The sequence below is a fragment of the Chelonia mydas genome, chromosome 2 (genome assembly GCF_015237465.2).
Source record: "Chelonia mydas isolate rCheMyd1 chromosome 2, rCheMyd1.pri.v2, whole genome shotgun sequence".
Classification (NCBI taxonomy): Eukaryota; Metazoa; Chordata; order Testudines; family Cheloniidae; genus Chelonia; species Chelonia mydas.
The window spans coordinates 111,287,649-111,309,124 of NC_057850.1; the positions used below are offsets into that span (position 1 = coordinate 111,287,649).

At 43.2% G+C, this 21,476-nt stretch overlaps 1 long non-coding RNA gene across 2 annotated transcripts in view; it reads right to left on the reverse strand.

The window, feature by feature from the left end:
• Window positions 1–8,052: 8,052 nt before the first annotated feature.
• LOC122464541 overlaps window positions 8,053–21,476 on the reverse strand; it is a 59,800-nt gene continuing 46,376 nt past the window's right edge. The window contains exons 4-5 of one of the 2 annotated variants that reach the window (XR_006288688.1): window positions 11,742–11,843; window positions 8,053–9,757 (exon numbers count right to left, since the gene is read on the reverse strand). This is a non-coding gene — a long non-coding RNA (uncharacterized LOC122464541). The remainder of the gene's footprint in view (window positions 9,758–11,741; window positions 11,844–21,476) is intronic. The other variant, XR_006288687.1, reaches the window with a different exon arrangement.

Consider the following 21,476-nt stretch of genomic DNA (forward strand, 5'->3'; position numbering starts at 1 on the left):
GAGGGGAAAAAAACAAAAATGAAGGGAAACTCTAAGCTTTGAAGGCTGCGTCTCTCTTTGATTAGCTCCTATCAGGCTGGGACGGAAGGGTGAGGGTAGCAGTTGGAGAGGCCAGCTGTGGGTGCAGAAGAGAAATAGTGTGTGTAGGGAAACTCTCAGACTCCTGCCTCTAGCTCAGAAACACTCCTTAGCTGGGGAGCTGAAGCCAGGGAGCAGCAGAGAGGGCCCAGTAGCTGCTTTTAGCCTGGCTGCTGGCTTCTTTTACACAGCTGCCCACCTAGTGTGCCTATTCTCGGCTACTGCTGGAGCACACAGGTAGCATAAAGACATCAGGGGATACTTTTTCCTCTCCTCTGGTCTGGATCCCTCTGTGGTGGAGAAAGGAGGCTATCAGTTACTTTCCAATAGTCCTGTTTTGGACAGAACCATCTGACTTTGAACCGATCTCAATAAATATCTGTCCCAGCCCCATCAGAGCACACAGCTTCCAGCTGTCTCCTCCTCTCTGCTCCCTGCCAGGTGCTTCTCTTAGCTGCAGGCACACACCTGGCTCCACGATCTAAACCCCTGCAGCTGCAACAGGAGATGCTGGGTTCTCAGGGCTTTTCAAGAGTCTAGCTTTAGTCTGTTATTTTCTAAAATATTGGCCATCATTATGTTCTGTTTTAGACATGATGTGATAACTTTTTTTGCAAAAAATGGAAGGCTCTTTCGATACAGTTTCTGTGACACTCAGACCCCTGGACAAAGGGTCCCCTGTTCTTTGCCAGTAACTTGCACCCCAGACTTGACAAACACACTATGCCAAATATATCTTACAGGATATATATCTATAAAGAGTAACATATAAGGTATCTACAGACATCTTATAATTTTTCAAGATTCCTAATCATTGTGAGATGTATGTATGGGTAATATTTAAGGAATAATGAATTTATACTGAAAGTATGCTTAATGGACTTAAAATAAAATTTAGTCATCAGGGATAATATATCTCAGTAATCTCTATTCAGACAGGAGGGAGTTGTCACCCCATCCTGTTTAGCCAGTGAAGCAATGAAAAGCTCAATTGTTTAGCCTTGCTCAATCCCAAGACTTACAATGGAAAACCATGAGAGGCAACTGCAAACAACTGAAACCACCTGAAGGTAAGAAAGGAACAGTACAACAAGACAAGACATTCATTGCCCTCTCAATGAAAAGAAACAAAAGACTTTCAGTAGAACACAGAGAAGGGAGAGGTCCTCTGGATCCTTTCACTGAGGAGACATCTTGAGGATTGAGGTGTTCTCATGATAAATTGGATCCTGGTACTTGTGAAGCCAGCCAGCTCTGCAACAGACTGAACTTTGGAGGTGGGTTGAGCCTACTTTATTAGATAGGAAAGGTAACCATTAAAAAATGTAGACTCAGGTTCACATTTTATTATTTTGTTTTGCATTGTATTGTAACTATGTTTCCACCATTCTTTTTTCTAGTTAAATAGTTATTCTTTCTTTAATAAACCTACTTTTGTTTTATTATAAGTGTTCACATGTGCTGTGTGATTTACAAGAGTGGTGGTTTAAGGTAAAATTAGTAAACTAGGGCACACTGTTCCTTTTGGGACAGAAGATCTGAGATTTCTGTGAGTAGCCAGTGTTCAGGGCTGCGTATCACAGGGGAACAATTCAAAGGGACTCCGAGACTTATGTACCTATTGTTAAACTGAAAGGCAAAATCAGAACTGGCCTAGTCTAGAGGAGAGTGTTTGAGTGGCTGAAAGGCTGGTGGTTTTAGGGAGCCAACACCCATCCAGGCACAGGCAAGACTCCCTCATGCTTGGGAACAAAGTGACTCACACTTCTAGGTACCCCAAGAACCAACGCAGTCTCCGATAAGCAACTACATCTGTTACAATCAATAATTGATGTATATAGCTCCATTCATGTACATTGCACTGTGTAACAACCCATGGCAAGCAAGTAACAGATCCCTGCCCCAAAGAGCTTAGAGGTACAGCTAGGTACAGTACAATACAGTAGAAAACTTTTTCCTCACGCAGCTCCTCCAGCCTACCCATAAGCTAGAAATTACTCTGGGTTGCAAGCAAGATGAATTCATTTGAGATGCAATTCTATCCCAGTCCTAGGCTTGCCCCTAACACTAAGGTCCACATTGGTTTCAATGTAGGCAACACTTTAAATTGAAGAATGCAAATATTATGTTATTATTCAAATAGTTACAGTACAGGGTTAGTCTCCTAAGTCTACGCCTAATTATGCAACAGTTACAGATTCTGAGGTCCTTAGCTATTCAAAGTAGTAGGTGCAAGAGTAGTAATTACATGGTAACTAATATGTATTTCAGTGATCAACAGCCGCCATTCATAGTTGTAAGAAAAGGACACAACTCATGAAATATTTTTTTAAAGTTGTGACCCATAATTTAAAATGTTAGTGAACGTGTGCTGTGTTTTGTGAGATGTAATATGAAATTGCTTACCTCATCTCTAAATTCCTCTCAGCAAAGTACTTCAAGTACGGTTTAAGGAATGTAGGTACACAGCCACAATCCTGCTACTGACTGGATGATAATGCAGGACTGCATGGAGCTTCATTGAAGGGGAGCACCCCCAACCAGACCATTGGTGGGTCAGAGCGTAGGGCATCTTCCATTCAACCACTCAATTGATCCTGATTTATACTTTTGTCCTCTCTTTTTAAGATTACACCTCCTATAACCCAACATTCTTCATTGTTTCCATTAACTAACTATAAAACCAAAATAGGACAAAATTTAAAAAACCTGGTTTTGAGGATACAGGAAAATGTAGGTCATTATTTTTTTTTTAAACTATATAAAATTCAAGTGATAACAATTTACTACATTCCAGTGTTTGGCTGACTGTATCAACTTTTGTCCCTTGTGACTGAAATGAAAAGTGCTGAGCAATGACTTATAATGTCACAAAGCAATGCAGTTTGCATTCATGATTAATCACAGAGTTCTATCTATAGGCTTGGAAGAACTGTTTTGGTTTCCGGTGGCAACTTCAAGTTCACAAGCTCCTAAAAACATATCACAAATGACTGCTAAGTGTAATCTATATTCTCTCCACCTTATGATGCAACAATGAAAGAGCTGATAAATATTTTATATGAAACCAGATATTGGTGATATTGCACAAGTGATTCATTGAGTATAGCGATAGCATGAGAAATCAAAGTCCATTTGCTTTACTTAGACCTGAGCAAATAATTCTTACAGAATAGTGCAACATAGTCAACAAATTTAGATTCTTGTTCAGTTTGCAAATCGTAAACAAGCAACTGACTCTATAGTCTGGTCAAAGGTATTCTTTATTCAAAATTATTTGCTGAATAATTTCAGTCAATAATTCTTGGGCTGAAGATTATGAGAAATTTTTTGTGGATTTTTAATATTTGAAGTTCAAGCCAAGTCAGTTAGCTTTGATTATGCTGCTGAATGGATGAGTATTTCTTTTAGAATCAGGTTTCTGGCATGAAAGCTCACATTTAGAAGTTTAAAATTTACTATCTGTAAATATTCTTTAATGCTTCTGTGAACATTTCTGACATTGAACTTATTGACGAGAATAATCAGAGGAAGCAAAAAACAAAAATACAACACCCAACTCAATTTTATGTTTTACAGAACATTCAATAGTTCTGGTTTTATTATATAAAGGTCCAAGTTTCCAAAGTGGCCCTTAATTTTAGACAAGTATGGTTGGAGTTTTAGAGGTAATGAGCACTTGCAGTTTCCCTTGATTTTGACTGGGGTTGTAGACGCTCATTGTCTCTGAAAAATCAGACCCGAATTGTCTAGTTAGGCACCCCAAAATGGAGACACCCAAAAGTTAAGGTAACTTTGAAAATCAGGTCCAAAGACTTGTGTATCTTTCATTCATGGAGAGTTTCAGTTACAAATTTCAAAAAGTAGTTACACACTGTGAAAAACAGAAAATCCTAATAGCTATACAAAGTATAATACAAAAGAAACCCAACAAAAAAACCTAAAAATGTCATGCGATTTTTCCATTAAGAAAGTAATCTGCAGTGGACTGGAAATAAAAGGTCAAATTCACCCCTGCTATAGCTCCATTGATTTGACATCTATGACATTACACCATGGATGAATTTTAGTCAAACAATGTGTGTGTAATTAAGTTCACTGACTGAGTCCATAGTCTGCATGTCATAGAACAGCTGTGTTCAGATAGGTCTTAATAGTAGTTGCTATACACACACATGTATGCACATGCCTCAGTGGTGCAAAGCTCCATGCTCAGCTGCTTGCCTGCTGCAGTGGGTAGGGCCCATAGTGACTAAGAGATGCACTGTGTACAACTCACCCACCTCCGGTTGCACTACATACACTTGTGGCTGACCAGAAGAAAGAGATAAGCTGACAGTCACAAGCTGTATGAGGTGCCAATAGGGCTGTCATATGAACTAGCTCCTCTCTATCTTTGACAAGACAAAGTAGCTTTAAAATAAAATATTTTTTTTAAAGGCTAAAAGCCAGGAATTTCAAAAATATAAGTTACACTGGGATATCCTGCAGGGGCGACCATGGTCCTGACCCCATCTTTCCCTCTGCCTGATGTAGCTAACTTGCTCATAAATGTGTATCAAGCCTGGTGTACACTACAAAGGTATGTCAACATAAGTCAACTTGTTTTGACTCATCTCCTGTAGGCACTCCACTACAGTGACCCAATAATACCACTTCCGCAAAATGATGTAGGACCAAAGTCAATCTACATCTGTCGATGCCTATGTTGGTGAGCACACCTACTGGCCCACCTTTGTGAGCATCCAACCACGCCAGCTCAGTGCAAGCAAGGAGCTCCACCTAGACCTTGTGCTCCTGCCTGGAGCAGGGCAGAAGCCCAGGATCTCCTGGGCATGTGGGGAGAAGTGGCTGTGCAAGCCCAGTTAAGGAGCAACCAGAGGAATATAGATATCTATGGGGAAATTGCACAGGGGACACTAATCCCAGAGCATGAGCAGCAATGCTGGGTGAAAGACAAGGAACTTCAGCAGGCATTTCAGAAGCGGAGGGAGGGCAACACCACATCTGGGTCCACCCTGCAGACCTGCCACTTCTAGAAAGAACTGTGCCTTATTTGGCATGGACCCCCACTAGCACCCCAAATGTGAGTATGGGCACTTTGTGAAAGCCAGGCAAGGAAACCCCTGCAGTGCACAATGAGGAGGACGGGGATACTAACCATGCGGTGACCCCACAGCTCTTCGAAACTCCTCCAGTGTCAAGCCAGTCCCACCAGGTGAGCACAGATGATCCTGACGATGAAGGGTAAGGGAACTCAGGTAGGTATATTGGTGCGTTATTCATTATAAGCACATTTGCTTCCATTTTTGTGCCCTAAAAACCTCCTCTTCCCCCTCCATTCTCCCCTATTTAAAAATGAGATACATCCATGTGATTGGAGTACAAAGGAATTGACTTGATTCTTCACTTTACTTGTAACAACAGCACTAGAAATACACTTAATGCTTGGGAATGCATATACTGTTGCCACTTCAGTTAGCTATATGTAAGGAAATGAACTCAAACAGGTTGTATAAGAGTCTGAATTACACAGTTCACAACAGACCATGGTCCTGTGCACTAACAGAAGTAGAGGTGGCATTTGCTTTTCCTTTCTTTGCCTTATTGGTCTAGGAAAGTCCCTTTTATCATTTTGAACAACCATGGAGATGCTCTGTAATCTTCTCCCAAACGTTTCTAGGGACAGCAGCCTTGTTTCTTCTCCCACAGTAGGAGATGTTCCCCCAACACTCTGCGATGAGTTCGGCTGGCACCACTGCACAGGCCAGCAGTCAGGGCAGCTTTCAGGGGCGATTAGCAGCTACATTTTCTGGGCCTCTGTCACCTTCAAGAGCGAGTTATCAGCCAAGATCACCACTGCCTGTGAAAATACTGGCAATATTCACCACGTGTTCCCTATATTCATACCCAGCCACAAAGTCTTCCATGCAACAAAACACACCCCTGTCCTAGGCCCTACTCTCTGTGACACAGACACACGCAGGCAGGCATGTGTCTGACAATCTTTTCACTATTTCCCTGAAGGGAGTAGAGTGTGGTTCCTTCTCAAAGCTAAGAACTATCAGTTTGTTGTATGTGGAGCTCCGTGGCTGCCCCCTCCTCCCCTCGCCTAGGAGCTGGACCTGCTGGCCACTTCCAGGGCTCAGTGTGGTGCCAGCCAGGATAGGTAGGGACTAGCCTGCCTTAGCGCCGCAGCACTGCCGACTGGACTTTTAACGGCCGAGTCAGCGGTGCTGATTGGAGCCACCAGGGTCCCTTTTTGACAGGGTGTTTCAGTTGAAAACTGGACACCTGGTCATCCTAGTTATGGTGTCCCTGTGCTGGAGGCCTGGGGTGAGCCCCATACAGATCCAGGAATGTGGCCTTTCACAGCCAAAAGTTCTGCAGCTACTGCTTTTCATCCCAAATCTGCATAACAAGGCAATCCCACCAATCAGTGCTCATTTCTTTGGCCCAGAACTGCCTATCCCCTATGTAGAGTTGCTTTGTGAATGCCAGCAATAACATGACATTTCTATTCCTCATCCACAGGTATCCTTTCGCCATCACCACACCACTGGCTGTAGTAGTAGTCGAAGTTCTGCAGATCCAGCCCAATTGGACATCCTGTATTAGCAATGGACACAAAAATTGCTCTGAGCTTTGCAGGGTCCATGCTTCTGCCAAAGAGATGGTGGAGGCCAAAAAGAGGCACATGTAAGTGCAGAAATTTTAAAAGCGGCATGAAAATTTTGAGATGGAATAAATATTAAGGGATAGAGAAAGTGGCATTTTGGGAACTTAACGCCTAGGTTCCCAGAAATCTCTGGGCAAATTACTGGTAGCCTGCAAAGCACTGCACCAGATGGTGGTGCAGAGCACTCCAGGATACCTACCGAAGGTGCAACAGTGTCTTCTGTTGATGCAGCCACTTGTGGTGAGGATGTGCGTCATGAGGTGCACCATTCACCACTAGTCTGGCACCTCCTCTTGATCACTCTGCGGATTAACCGCACCTTCCATAGTCTGCACGCTGTCACACCATCTCTGCAGCTCCTCTCCCATCCCAAGAACTGCAATGTCCGCTTCATGACGCAGGCCTCTAGCTAGATCACTCAGCTTTCCTCCTTCCAGGGTACAATCCTTCACATCTCCATCCCACAGTGATTCAGGCAGTCTTCCCATTCACTCCCCAGCAGTGCCACTTTCCCACTGCCCTCTTCTCTGAGTTCTAGTCCAGGGATCCTCAATCCAGCAGATCTGGGCTTTGCTCTCCCAGTCCTCATTGCTCCTTCCCTGGATTGCTTCCTATATCTCCTGGTTCCCCTCCTTGCCCTGGGTGTACCAGCTCCAAACCCTCCTCCCTCTTCCCAGGGAGTGACTACCCTTTCCCAGCAGCCCTTTGTCTGTTGCTAGCTTCCTGGCTTTATAGACCCCCCCTGAACCTGCTTGCAATCAATTCCCTGCTCCATGGCTCAACCTCCAGGTGCAGCCTGTGGAGTTAATAAACCTGCCTGGCCACCTTAACCCCTTCCAGTCCTGTATGGGATAGACATCCCATCACAACATGCCCAAGCAGTATGCAAGAGGCAGCAGCTGTAAACCCACAAAACTTCAACCAAATGCTGTAACGTAGAATACTAAGGCTGTGTTTGACACCTGGTCTACGTGTCTGTTTTGATGTGAATTATCTTTCTCACATGCTTCCACATAACAAACCAATGCTTGTACACTGACAGCATTGCATTAAGCACAAGAGCTATTGGGTGGGTTAGTAAGAGTACTTACAGGGGGAGAAGTTAGGTAAATCAAGCTAGGACGTGGGTAAGTAAATACCATTGTCGACATTTACAGCTGGAAGAACTGCTTCAGAGAGGGTCAGATTCTGATCTCTGTGGAATTCCAATAGATTTACTTTTATACATTTGAAGGCAGAATGTGGCCCTCCTAACTTTCAAAATTTATTTTTTTAAAGCTGCAATGTCCCATCAATGTTCCTTCTTTGAAGTTGTTACACACAACAATTTCCCCATTTCCTGGGAATAGGTCTGTTTGGATACCACTAGATGAGCAAATTCAGTGTATCCAGATTTTGGCTTTTGCAATGTTGTCTGAATGCTGAAAATCATTAGAATTCCATGTGTTCCTCCATGTGATTCTCATGGTATGATTTTGTGGTGACCTGACGTCATACTCAACCACAGAAACCCATGATCTAATATACCATAATTGTTTAAAAATATAATGTCAGCCACACTGGTTTCCTATTCTCACAGGAAAAATATTCACCTTATAGAAATCTTTTTCCTCTTAAATATGGGCTCTGAAAGATGGCATTTAAAATACCAAGCGAACCACAAGGATTAAAATTATTAAACTGGTGTGGACTGGATGCTTTCTTCACCCCCACCCCCCACTGAGAAAAATGAAACATTTAGTACATCTTTAAACTATTGTAGACCGTGCACTGAAGATTGTGGGCCTAGATTTTATTTACCCTACAGATGTTTTTTTACCACTCTGGTAGTCCACCACCTTTGCACTGCCAGAGTGATGTAAATGAGAATTAGACCCTGTGAGTGTCAAATGTGATTTTTTAAAAATCATTTAGAACTTTGAATTTTAAAAAAAGTTCTGGTAAGAGATGGATAAAACGTAATTGAGCTAGTACAAAATGTTTTTCTGGAGAATTATGTGTGAGGCCGTACTGCAGCAACATTTCTAATCAGAACTTTTTTTCCATATACTGGAGTTCTATACTTTTTTATTTAAACTACAGACATGCCATTTGTGTTTGGAGAAAAATGAATTTATCTCGAAGTCCAGCCCTTTTCCTGAGGGCTTTTGGCCTGTAGAGCTTTCCGGCCTTTTTGCTTTGCCTCACAACGGATGCATTCCCATATATAAATAATAGTGGGACCCAGCAGCACTCCAGAGGCAGAGTAAAGATTGGAATTTCCCAGGTCATGCTCTGGAATCCAGCTGTCTGCAAGACATGTGGTAATCTCTCTAACTAGAAAATATGTTTACAGCTGTTTTTTGTTTTCTGACACATGTTTAATGTCACTGTCTAAACTAATCCATTCTTGACAGACCAAGACGAGCAGTCAAGATTACTATGGAGGATTTTTAAGGCACATGTTTCCATTTTTTCCCCCACTGGGTCCCATTAATTTCTTTTCCCATTATCTAGTTTAGAAAAAGTATCACCATTAGAAGAGGCATTACAGATTCACGTTCAGACTAGATTCAGGAGGGGACAATGCACCCCGAGATCAGTATTTCATCTTACTCAAGACATAGAAGACACACTTGAGTCAGGAAAGAAAGTTGTTGCAAAGTCCTTATCGAGCGGACAGCAGCCTACAGCACTGTGTGGCACCTCAGGCTGACTGCAAAGGTGCTGCAAGTTATAAGTTTTGTAGGTGGTGCATTCATCCAAGAAATGAGCAGCAACCAAAGCATCATCCTGGAAGTCAGGGAGAAAAATCGATTGCCTTAAACATTGCCCCATTTGCCTTCCACAAAGGTCAGTTTTGGCTCCCCTAATGTTTCATATATACACACATGAACTTCCTCAAATTCAGGCCAAGAAGTAGGAGTATGCTGATGACATCTGTGGTGCTGACACTGGAAACTACTTCCACCGAATTAAAGGGAATCTCAGCCAAGACGTGGATACTTTGAGGACTTGCTTCTGGGAATGGAGAGTAATTCTTAGTAAAACCAAGACAGTGGAAACTACTTCACATCTAAGCAATCATTTTGCCAATATCACCTCATCCCAATCTGTGGCCAAGCATGGCCGCTGCCATTCCATCCAGGGAATGAAACCTGATTGTAGTCTGACAAAGAATCAAGAAATGTAGGGGTGGAAGGGACCTTGAGAGGCCATCTAGCCCAGCCCCCTGCAGTGAAGCAGGGCCAAGTTTGCTTAGACTGTCCCTGACAGGGGTTTGTCCAAACTGTTCTTAAAAACCTCCAGTGACAAGGATTCCACAACCTCCCTTGGAAGACTATTCCAGAGTTTAACTACCCTTATAGGTAGAATGTTTTTCCGAATATCTAGCCTAAATCTTCCTGGCTACAGATTAAGCCCATTACGTCTTGTCCTACCTGCAGTGGATATGGACAACAATTGATCACAGTTCTCTTTATAACCGACCTTAACATATTTGAAGATGGTTATCGGGTCCTCCCTCAGTCTTCTTTTCCTCAAGAACTAACATGCCCAGATTTTTTAACTTTACTCAGAGGCAAGGTTTTCTACATCATTTATCATTTTTGTTGCTCTCCTCTGGACTGCCTCCAATTTGTCCACATCTTTCCTAAAGTGTGGTGCCCAGAACTGGACCCAGTACTCCAGTTGAGGCCTCACCAGTGTTGAGAACAGGACAATTACCTCCTGTGTCTGACATACGGTACTCTTGTTAATACACCCTGTCTAGAGTGGCTCATGTCCAAGCGTGACAACCTCAGGGAAGACTGTCAAAAGCAGGGCAGACAAACCAAACTTGTGGTATATTCTATAATTAGATTTTACCAATTTAGCAACAAATGTGAACTCCTAGATCACTGTAACAGTCTTACTATGGAGTCACAGACAGTCCCCTCAGGCTCTTCAGTCTATCTTGACACCCAGATAAGCTGGACGTGGTGATCAATGGTCACTAACACCAAGAAACACAAAATATTCAGATTGCTTCCAGTTTCCAGAGCCCAGGTACCTTAGCTTTCAGACTAGAGACAACACCTGTAACCAATCTTGTAATAGACTAAAGGTATATTAATTAGGAAAAAATAAATAAGAATTATTTACAGGTTAAAGCAAACAAGTATATATATGTAAAGAAGTTTCAGTCTGTGATTCAAAAGGTGACTAAGATGTAGTAATCTGTCAACACTAAATGTCTTTTTAGGGCTTAACCTAGCTCAACCCTGGGGATATCTGCCCAGGGGCTCTGAAACAATTTATATAGTGGGGGTGCTGAGAGCCATTGAACCAAACTGTAAACCCTGTATGTAATGGAAACCACTCCAAGCCAGGGCATGTGGCAGTACCCTCAGCACCCCTAGTTCTAGCACGTATGTCTCTTTTTGTTTCTTAGCTCCAGCCCTTGTGAGAGTCCAGACAGCAAAAAGATGAAAAATCTTCATGTCCGCTATCTTCATTTCCCTCTTCCAGCATTCAAACTGATGAGATGAGGCCTTCTGCACATACTTCTCCATGGGCGGAGGGAGCAAATAAAAAAACTGCCAGAAATAGAGGGGAATGGACAAGAGTGACAGATGAGGCTGAGACAGAGAACTGCAGGCAGCAGATGCAGTCGGGGAAGGCACTTCTCCCAGAGTTTCTTCTGCCACTTCTACAGAAGTGGCAACTGTGCCCATTGCTTACAACTCCCTTCCTGTTGGTTGTGATCAGTGAAGAGACATCACGAACCTCAAATCTGACCCTTTGAATTTCCTGGGGGCTTTGCATTTGAATCCCTAGCTCCACTCCAGTAGTGGCTTCTGCTCTGATCCAAAACCTAAATGGGATATTTTCCTGTTCCAGTTAAGATGCAGCCAAAATCTTATATAAACAGTCATTTTTACAAGATCTCTGCCCAAGATGGCAGAACGCTTGCTCTGATTCAGCCTCAAGCCCAAAGCCTGGATTAAACCTACTGCAGACTCACATCTGAGCACCTCCTCCTTGGTCCATCTCTAGTTACGATGTCTTTGGAGGAACATCAGCAGGCCTGGTATCAAATCCGGAAGTAGAGGCTGAGGCTACAAAACTGGGAATTCAAGTTTCAAAATAAGTGTTAAAAGTAAATGTTTTGTTTTTGACTCCATTTGTCAGTTTACAGTACATCATGCTAAAAATGTGAGCAAGTGGGTTTGGTGTTGAGAACAGCCCTTTAATTGTAAAAGAATGTCCCCACCAACCACTTCCCCATATAAGGGAAAAGGGCCAATCACTGGCAATAAATTGGTATGGGGGAGGGCAGAATCTCACTCGTTTATGACATTTTCCTATCAGTAAACTGGATGCTGCAATGCAGTCAGCAGTTCCCTACGTGTTGTGATGTTCACTTTGAGCCATGCAAGTACAGTACATTACGACCTACTATGAAATGTTTGGATTGCTGAGAAACAGAAGCATTCAGAGGCTGCCAAGCAGATACTTGCTATTCCCTTGAGCATTCTGGTTGTGTAGATGTACATGCATCTAATCATAGTAGGCATGTGACTATATTAGTCTTAATGAAAAGATGACATGCTGCAGCTGGAATCTTACTTGTAATTTATTTTACGGTCTGGCGTAGCAGATTATTTGCATTTTTTCTGACTGAGGATGAAATATCTTTCTTACGAACTCGGATCAGTGGTAAGCATTGGAGAAAAGAGTAAATATAAATGATCCACTTTCCTTACATGGAAAATGTACCATATTAACCAACTGCATGCTAGCCTGATATATAGATTGGGGGGGGAGCGGGGGGGAAGAGTGTTTTTCCTTTTTCTTGAAAGGCAAAGGTTTGACTCAGCAACATAGGGAAATCATTTCCAGAAATTTTGAGGTACAAGAGTTGATTATAATATTATCCCCTTGAGTACTGGAAGGAGAAGAGCATTTGAGTCCAAATCCTATCTTTATAATGGGACAATCCAACACTCCAGATATTTAAACATAAACCCTCATCGTGGGAGAATCACAGTCTGGATCCATAGCTGAATTTTGAAGCTTAGACCAACCAAACCCACATTCTGAACTTTTTAATGTTCACCCAATGCTAGTATCATGTTGACTCCAGATGTCCTAGTTTCAAAGATCGTGGACTCCACTATGATAGGAAATGAGAGTGCTAATAAATGGATACCAGGACACTTTTAGAATAAGCTAGTTTATGTCTCTAAGAGATAGAAATCATTAAGTATTCTTGTCAAGGGTCAAAGTCATAAGGTTAAATTCCTGTATTGCCAAACAAGTCCTAGCAATTATTTTGCAATGTAACCATTTTGGGGCACTTGACAGCCAAAAGGCAGTTCTGAACAGAAAGCTCTGCTCCTAAGTTGTTTAGCTTTTTGATTTCCAAATCGGAAATCTTGATTCTTCTCATGCATTCTTATGCCAGAAAACATATTTGAGGAAAACAGAATTCAGTGGACCTACTGCTGCTTTACATTAGAGTGCGGTCAGAATTGGTCTCACAATTAATACAATTGCATTATCTTTGCCATTATGAAGTTATTGTACTATGCTGCCTAGAGATGGATCAGAATTTTGCTGCTCAGACTATGGCTGAAGTTCTGTGTGTTTCAGGGTGAGGAGAATCTAGGCTGGGGATTTTGGATCAGGCGTATGGCTATAACATATTAGCACTCAAGAACACTAACAGGTAGAAGGTGGGGATAACCTGTACAGCATTTTAATTACAGCTGGCGACAAAAAGAAGATAGGTGTTAGAAATGTGGTTATCCTTTCCAGTGTACTCAGAGGAGGGCTCCCGAGCCAACACCTTTAGCCATGTTGTTTGAATATTAACCTGATCCTGAGTAAGTAATGGACTACGTAGCAGGTTAACATTTTATTTTAACTTTTCCTTAATAAAAGTTGGTTTGCTTTTTTTTAAAAAAAGGTGGTACTTTTCGGTCAGATATATGAAATGTAAACCATCTCCCCACAGTAATACAAGCGGGGGTGGAAGGGAGGGGAATGTTAACATATACTGGGTGTATTCTCATCTTGATGTATGTGGAGTTTACACATTGCATGCTGAGATGAGGTGAGGCATGCACTTGTATATACTACTATGAGATTCAAGTTGCCCATTTCCTATTGTTTCTTTGCTAGGGCCCTTTCTACTCAGCAGAAGCTGCTGAGTTCAACAGTTGTTCAGCTTGCTTGTGGCTGAACGGGATTATAAAACAGTGTGACTGGCCTACATGGACAGAGGATGGATAGGGGACAGAAGTTCCAGACTAGGTCCTTTGGAAGACGGGATCCTTCATACTAAGCTTATGGTTGTCCCCTTTCCCCTGACAGCTTGGGTCCTGCAGCAACAACACTGGCATTAGCCACCCACCTCACAACTGCAAAAATCTGTTCTTCAGGCACTGAAAGGGAGAAGTCTAAGTGAATGCTGTTGGGCAGACAGCCTCTTCAATATCCACTCCCTGGAGGGAAGCCTGCCATGAAGAATGGCAGGCCCTTCACTCCATCTCTCCCCACTCCCTCAATAGCCACAGAAATCCCTGGAAGCCCCTACTGGAGGTTGAAATGCCATGGAGATGGCACTCTGCCTGTTTTTATGTTCCCCAGTCTGGAGCTACCCCCTCTTGCTTTTCTCTACTTTGGAAAGTAGGGGGAGTGGTGGAGTGGGATGGGAACTACACACGCAAGCGAATGAATACATATTTCATACTCAGCTAAATATCCATTCCCCTTCCCAATCCCTTCTTTTGGAAGTGAGCATTTTTGCTACTCACATTTTGTTAAATAGCAGCTGCCAGGACAGTATTGCTCAGTTCTAATTTTTGCTAGGATGAGCTTGTCCTGAACAATTGCTCGAGTTCACTAGGCCCAAGCAAACACCAGGAATTCAGGGCTTCTTGTGTCACCCATTAATTTTAACTGCAAATGTGTATTATGGCACATGGGAAGAACAAAGGAAATGCTCAGCTTTCTTATGTCCAGTAGTTGCATCTGAACCAAAACTGTGGAACCAAAAACACCTTAAAAACAAAACAAAACAAAAACACACACACACTTTAGGAAAGTCTCAGTTTGGGTTTGGATCCAAGCTTTGCAACTGTTCTCTCTATATATTGAGATGAGCCAGAATCAAAAGGTCCAAATACCTATGTAACATTAGGATAATTCAGAGCCAAGGTCTGTAGCTTGGCACAGACTATCCATGCCCTTTTTGGCTGCAAGCAATCCCGTTCCATCAGTCCATCCTTGTATGGATCTTCATTCAAGCTTCCAAATCCAAAAAGCAACTGGCACTGTATAGTGACCTTCTGCACTGGTAGTTGTGTCTTTTGTGTCTTTAAATTGATTTTCCTTGCATAGGAAGATCTGGGATTTACCCTTTGACCTACAGCCTGAGGTTATGTATTGGCACCAGTAATGGAGAATGTGAAAGCAGCATTTGGCTGGCAGCATGATCAGGTAATATAAGCCACCCTTCTATTAGGAAACAATCTGTTTGTCCTATGCATAAGAACATAGGAATTGTAAGACTGGATCAGACCTGAGATCCATCTAGCCCAGTATCCTGTCTCTGATAGCAGTCAGTGCTTCAGAGGAAGACGTAAGAACTCTGCAGTAGGCAGATATGGGATAATAGATTCCCCCAGAGTAGACCTCATCCTGATCTTCCTGCTATAGAGGATAGTAACACACACACACACACACGTACATTACTTGTTAAGCACCACTACACGCTTACTCAAGAACGGCTCCTGCCCCAAGGAGTCCACAATCTTAAAGACAGATATGGACAAAACAAGTCACATTGGGAGATCCACAGGATGTTTTAGTGAAGATTCTGTATTTGGAATTCAGTGAGTGATACTACTGATAACAAGTGAGCCAAAGAAGAATTCAGATTACCCATTCAGAGCTGTGTTGGCTCTGCAGTCCCAACAGGACTAGTAAAAACTTAATTTTGGACAAAACTAGTTAGATATGTCTGGATACACAGGAGGAAGAGATCAGTGGAATAAGCTACTCCCCTTTCAACACAGCCTCTTTTCCGATTGTAGCTATACTTTAACCCAGGCACGTTCTTGACTATTATTTGCTGCCTAGGATCTCAGAAGATTGCTTGGACATTCTTTTTCTTCTGCACCCTTCCAAGTTCCCTGAAGTCGTCTCCTATCCATGAGCTATCCCATGACCCAGTGTCATTAGTTAGATATGGACCATCACCAATTGATCCTTGACCATTGACATCAAAAGCCTATCCAATCTTAGAGTGACATATTAGGTCTTGGTTCTAGTAAGGTAGCACACTTCCTGTTGTTCACCTTACAGAATGTTCTCTCTGTTTTTCTGAGCATGGAATCTCCAACAAGAATGGTTTGTCTTTCTTGGATGGCTGGAGAACTCTTTAAGGGCAAGCTTGATTTTCTCACTATTATGAAGTAAATTTGGTTTCATCAAAGCCTAGAAGGGAGTAATAGCATCAAGGAAACAGTTACTACATTGTAACTGTCTCCTTAAATGACAGAGGTAGCCCATGCAACTTTAAACTTTGTGTGACCCATTGAATATGTCTGTATCAACTTAAGACTTCCATTTTTGTTTGGTGAACACCATGTTAATATTTCAACCTGCATTTTAAACGAACCTTTAGTGTACCTTTGAGCATTTGTTTTATGAGAGGAAATGGATACCTAGTGGAAAGAATAAGTCTTGGAAGCTGTGACAGAGCAATCAGAGGCCATCAACATTGAATGGATCTATCCCAGGAGAACCATCAGTTTGCTACCTGCAGGGCGATTAATTTTGTAAGATACTCTGCTCAGAAGCTGTCCAGGAGATAGGTGGCGTCAGAGCCTGGGAATTCCCCAGCTGAAGTGCAGAAACAGAATAGGCGTCTAAGCAATGGGGGGGCATTTCACCATCAAAAGCAAAGCAGGCAGACCTGCACACGACTTGCTGTTGAAAGGACTTGGACCAAACCTGGGACTCTCAGGAGTGGGGAGATCAGACCAGAGGGGCTGTGTTCAGGAGTTTGTGTTCCATAGATCGGTAAGTCTCTTGTTCCTTTCAACGGTAAGTTGTGTGCATATTAAGCTTAGCAAAGGAATTTCTGTCTCCTTGCTTTTACTGCCTTGTTTTTCCTGAAGAGTGTAACTAGGAAACCAGAACTCCCACCCCAAAGACCACCTGGCTATGGAACATGTCTGAGCAATGTGGGCTTGGGACAGTTTCCAGGGACTAGGCAGCTGGACTGTAAGATTCCACTGTCCAAGGAGAGTGTCAGACATAAGGACTGTACCTGGGAAAGCACCCTCAAGACCCAGAAAGCTCGGAAGTGACCAGTCACTACTCAGCCCCAGGTGGATTCAAAGCATGTGGGACTCAGCAGTAGGATCCCATCACAACAGCCGTGGGTCTAGCCAGAGAGCAGGACTGGGCCAGGTTATGACACTTTGCACCATTGTTTAGCAAGTCACCTCCGCAGGCTACCACTCTAGTCCTTATCTACCCATTTTCCAGATTAGTATTTAGCCACATAGCAAAGCACATCATTCCTGTACAACTGAAGCTGAGAATTTGAACAGGAAAGTGTCTGGAAATTCTAAAAAACAGTGACTAGAAATGGCAGTGTGGGTTTCCAGGATGAGATTCCTCCTATCCTATGATTTACTGTGTTCTCATGTAAGTCAAAGACTTATGAAAGGGGGCCCCATACTATATTCTGTTCTGATAGCTCAGACTAAGAAGGGAGGAGGGAAGCTAGTGATGGTCCATTATATAGTTTTCAGCTCTGTATGGTTCAAGGAATTAGAGATCTCAGTATGCTTTGCTTGTTTAGCTCTTGTCTATTTCTGGAAGAGTGGGGATCAAACGTACCATAGGACTCAGTCCCTACCTGTAGTTACAATTCATAGCAATTTTATGCATTATTATATTATAATCCTCATATTGCCCTGTTTGATCGCTTTTCAAACAAAGGTACAAAGAAACCTGATCTTACTAATTCCCTTCAGTTAGTACAAAGGGACTGGTAAGCCTGCTTTCTAAAAATCACTGGGCATGAAAAATAGGATTGCAGTTTTTTGGCAAAAGATTTTCCTCAGCATCGATGGGCTAAACTATTTTTAGATTGCTCTGAAGTATGTGTTAGGGCCTCTATGAATTAGTTCAAAGAACACATTTCTCTGTCCTAATCTGGAGAAAAATCTCACTCTTTTCTCACTGCATTGCACAACCGTGAGCTGAACAGTCCCACAGGGCAGCTTTCTTGGAAACTTTCCTCAAATAATAGTTCTATTTTAATCCCCTCCTTCCCCCATGCCCTCTTCCATCCAAGCCTATTATGCTTTCCCCTCCAGTGAGCTAGTCATGTGGTCATGGCACAGAGCTAGGAGCCAGGAGATCTGGGTTCTATTAACTCTATCATAGGCTGCTTATGTGCCAGTCACTTCAGAGCAGATTGTTTCTAGCTCCTAAATGGGAATGCAAGGAAGAAGCCCTATGCAGACTCTTTTTGTTAAGTCCTTTCAGTCCTCTGCGCAGGAATCGGTCACACACAAATAGTGCAAGGACTCAGCGCGGGTAGCATTACTGTTCACAGTAGCTGACAAGGGAGCTAGATCATGGCACTTCCACACCAGTCTGTGCATCTAATGATCCAAAGGGGCAGCACATACCGCACATTTTTTAAGACAGGTGCAGTTAGCTGCCCACCCCCAGAAAACCACCCCAAGGTGACGCTACAGCTTAATGCTACAATTGCACCCTAACCCCTCAGTTTCCTCACCTGAAAACATAATACTTACTCCCCACAATGTTTAATAGAGAGGCCTAATTCATTAGTGCCTACAAGTCACAATGAGAGCCTGAGATGTAAATTATTACACATCAAACAGCTGGCAGACCATTAATCCAGGAAGCCACTGCTCTTTGCATTTCAATTGCTGTTGCATTCTGTTGAGTGTACAAGACCACATTAGACTCACTTGCCCTTCCTCTGGCGGAGGACCTGAGGATCAAGATCGACATGGTATTTTCTGAACAGTACAACTAAGCTGCTTCATAGGATCAGATGGTTGCACTGAAACTGATCTCTCAGCAGTGTGAAAGGGCAGATTTGGTCTTTAAAAGAGAATGATTTCAGGATGTAACGGGAGAAATTATGGGCCACAGAGATTTAGAGTGATGACTCAGAGGATGCTGTTGCATGTGGTTAATCTCTGTGGCAGCTATTAAAGGATGAAATGATCATTTTAAGCCATGACACTGGCAGAAGGTGGTCAAGCTTCAAGCACATGATGGTTACTAGAAAGCTGTTTGACTTCAGAGGGCTGCTTAGTTGCCTTTAGAAACATATAGTGGATTATAAAGGATTACTAGAGCAAGATGTACGCCCGATGGAGAGTTTAAAGACCAAAGTTCTGGGGATTTGTACTCACATAAAGAAAAGGAGGACTTGTGGCACCTTAGAGACTAACCAATTTATTTGAGCATAAGCTTTCGTGAGCTACAGCTCACTTCATCGGATGCATATGTCTTCTGCAGTTTCCACAGTATGCATCCGATGAAGTGAGCTGTAGCTCACGAAAGCTTATGCTCAAATAAATTGGTTAGTCTCTAAGGTGCCACAAGTCCTCCTTTTCTTTTTGCGAATACAGACTAACACAGCTGTTACTCTGAAACCTGTACTCATAGTTCTCATTGCTGGGATTGATTCTGCGTTAGGCACGTAGATTTCCTGTTGCTCTGTCCATCATCTGCTATTTGAAGTAAAGCAAAGCTCAGGAAGACTGACTTCATTTTTGCGGTGTCTACACAATCACTCACGCACTAGGTCCAGTTCGGGGTTTGTTCAAATGTGCTAGTCAAAGTACTGCCTGCATGGGTGACCTATAAAAGCTCTAGAACTGTAGCACTTGAAATGTGTCTTACTTGATTATCTCAGTTTCGAGCTGCATTAAATGATGGTGCAAGCCGTTGGCCTGTCAGTATAAAATACGACTTATAAGTTACAGCACTTCACATCTTGCAAGCACTCAAGACACTAACTAACTAATCCTCTAAATACCCTGGAGGTAGATATAGTCACTGGGGCTGGTTGAAAATTTTCCATTGAAACTGTTTGACAGAAGATTGGGCTTGTGATTACATGACATTTGCTGCGAAGAGGGTCTACTTTCCACATACAATTTCAATAGTCATTCAAAAAACAACAAATGCCAAAGTATTTCAGTTTGATATGTGGCTTAAAAAAAACAAATCCCAAAACCCACCCAACATTTTCCAGGGAAAGGTGACAAAATAAATAGTTTTTGTTAAAGTTTTCTGTGAAAAGAGCCCCCTCCTTTCCCTCTCCCCCATTTTCCAAACAACTCTACTAGTCAGTTTTATTACCCCTATTGTACTACTGGAGAAAGTGAGACATGTCCCCTGTTTAGAATTTACACCAACAGGGGACATGTCACACTTTTCCCAGTAGTACAACAGGGGTAATAAAACTAGGGAGGATAACACCACTTCTAAATAACACCCATTTCCCTGCACTTGTCTTCAGGCATTTTGATAACCAATCAGCAACTGGGAGAAATAGGAAGATAAATGTTAGAGGAAACTTTTCTTCACTTGAAAGCAGATGGGTAATTGCCTCCATCTACTCTTAAATCAAGTTCTCCTTTCCCATTAGATGAGCTGTGCTCCTTCCTTAGCAATGCACCTCTCCTCTGGTGCACTTCTAAACAACACATTTCCACAGGGCAACATTCACCTCTGTGTAGAAAGCCTGCCTTGCAGTCAGGATCCTTTACTGAGCAGTGTAATTTCAAGAGGTAGTGGGCTATGGCGAACTAAGCCCTAGCGAATGGTGATACAAATTTCTAAGTAAAGCCTTACTTGGTTCAAGAAAGGACTTCCTTGATGAGGAAATAAAGCTTTTCAAGGTATTTTTGATTGAAACCAAACGAACATCAGTACAAGCCTGGGTTATTCTTTTTGCATTTTGTAAAATTTTAGGGCCAAATTTTTTCCTCAGTTACAGCCATGTGGCCTCCTTGATATTATGAGGTCAAAGGGATTGCACTGGTATAACTGAGAGAAGACTGACCCCTAATTTTATGAGGTTTCCTTCAGGCAAGATGAAAATATTTAATGCAGAGGTGGGAAAACTATGGCCCGCGGGCCACATCCGGCCTGCAGGACTGTCCTGCCCCGCCCTTGAGCTCCTGGCCGGGGAGGCTAGCCACCGGCCCCTCCCCTGCAGCCTCAGCTCACTATGCCGCCAGCGCTCTGGGCGGTGTGGCTACGAGCTCCTGCCGGGCAGCACAGCGGCGTGGCTGGCTCCGGCTGGGCGGCGCAGCTGCCAGTCCTGGTGCTCTGAGCAGCATGGTAAGGGGGTGGGGAGTGGGGGGCTTGGATAAGGGGCAGGGAGTCCCAGGGGGCAGTCATGGGACAGGGGGCGGTTGGATAGGCGTGGGAGTCCCGGGGGTCCTGTTAGGGGGCGGGGGTGTGGATAGGGGTTGGGGCAGTCAGGGGACAGTGAGCGGGGGGGTTAGATAGGGGGTGGGGTCCCGGGGGCCATTAGGGGCAGGGGGTCCCGGGAGGGGGTGGTCAGGGGACAAGGAGCAGTGGGTGTTGGATGGGTGGGAGGTTCTGAGGGGGGCAGTCAGGGGGCGGGAAGTGATTGATAAGGGGGTGTGGGCCAGGCTGTTTGAGGAGGCAC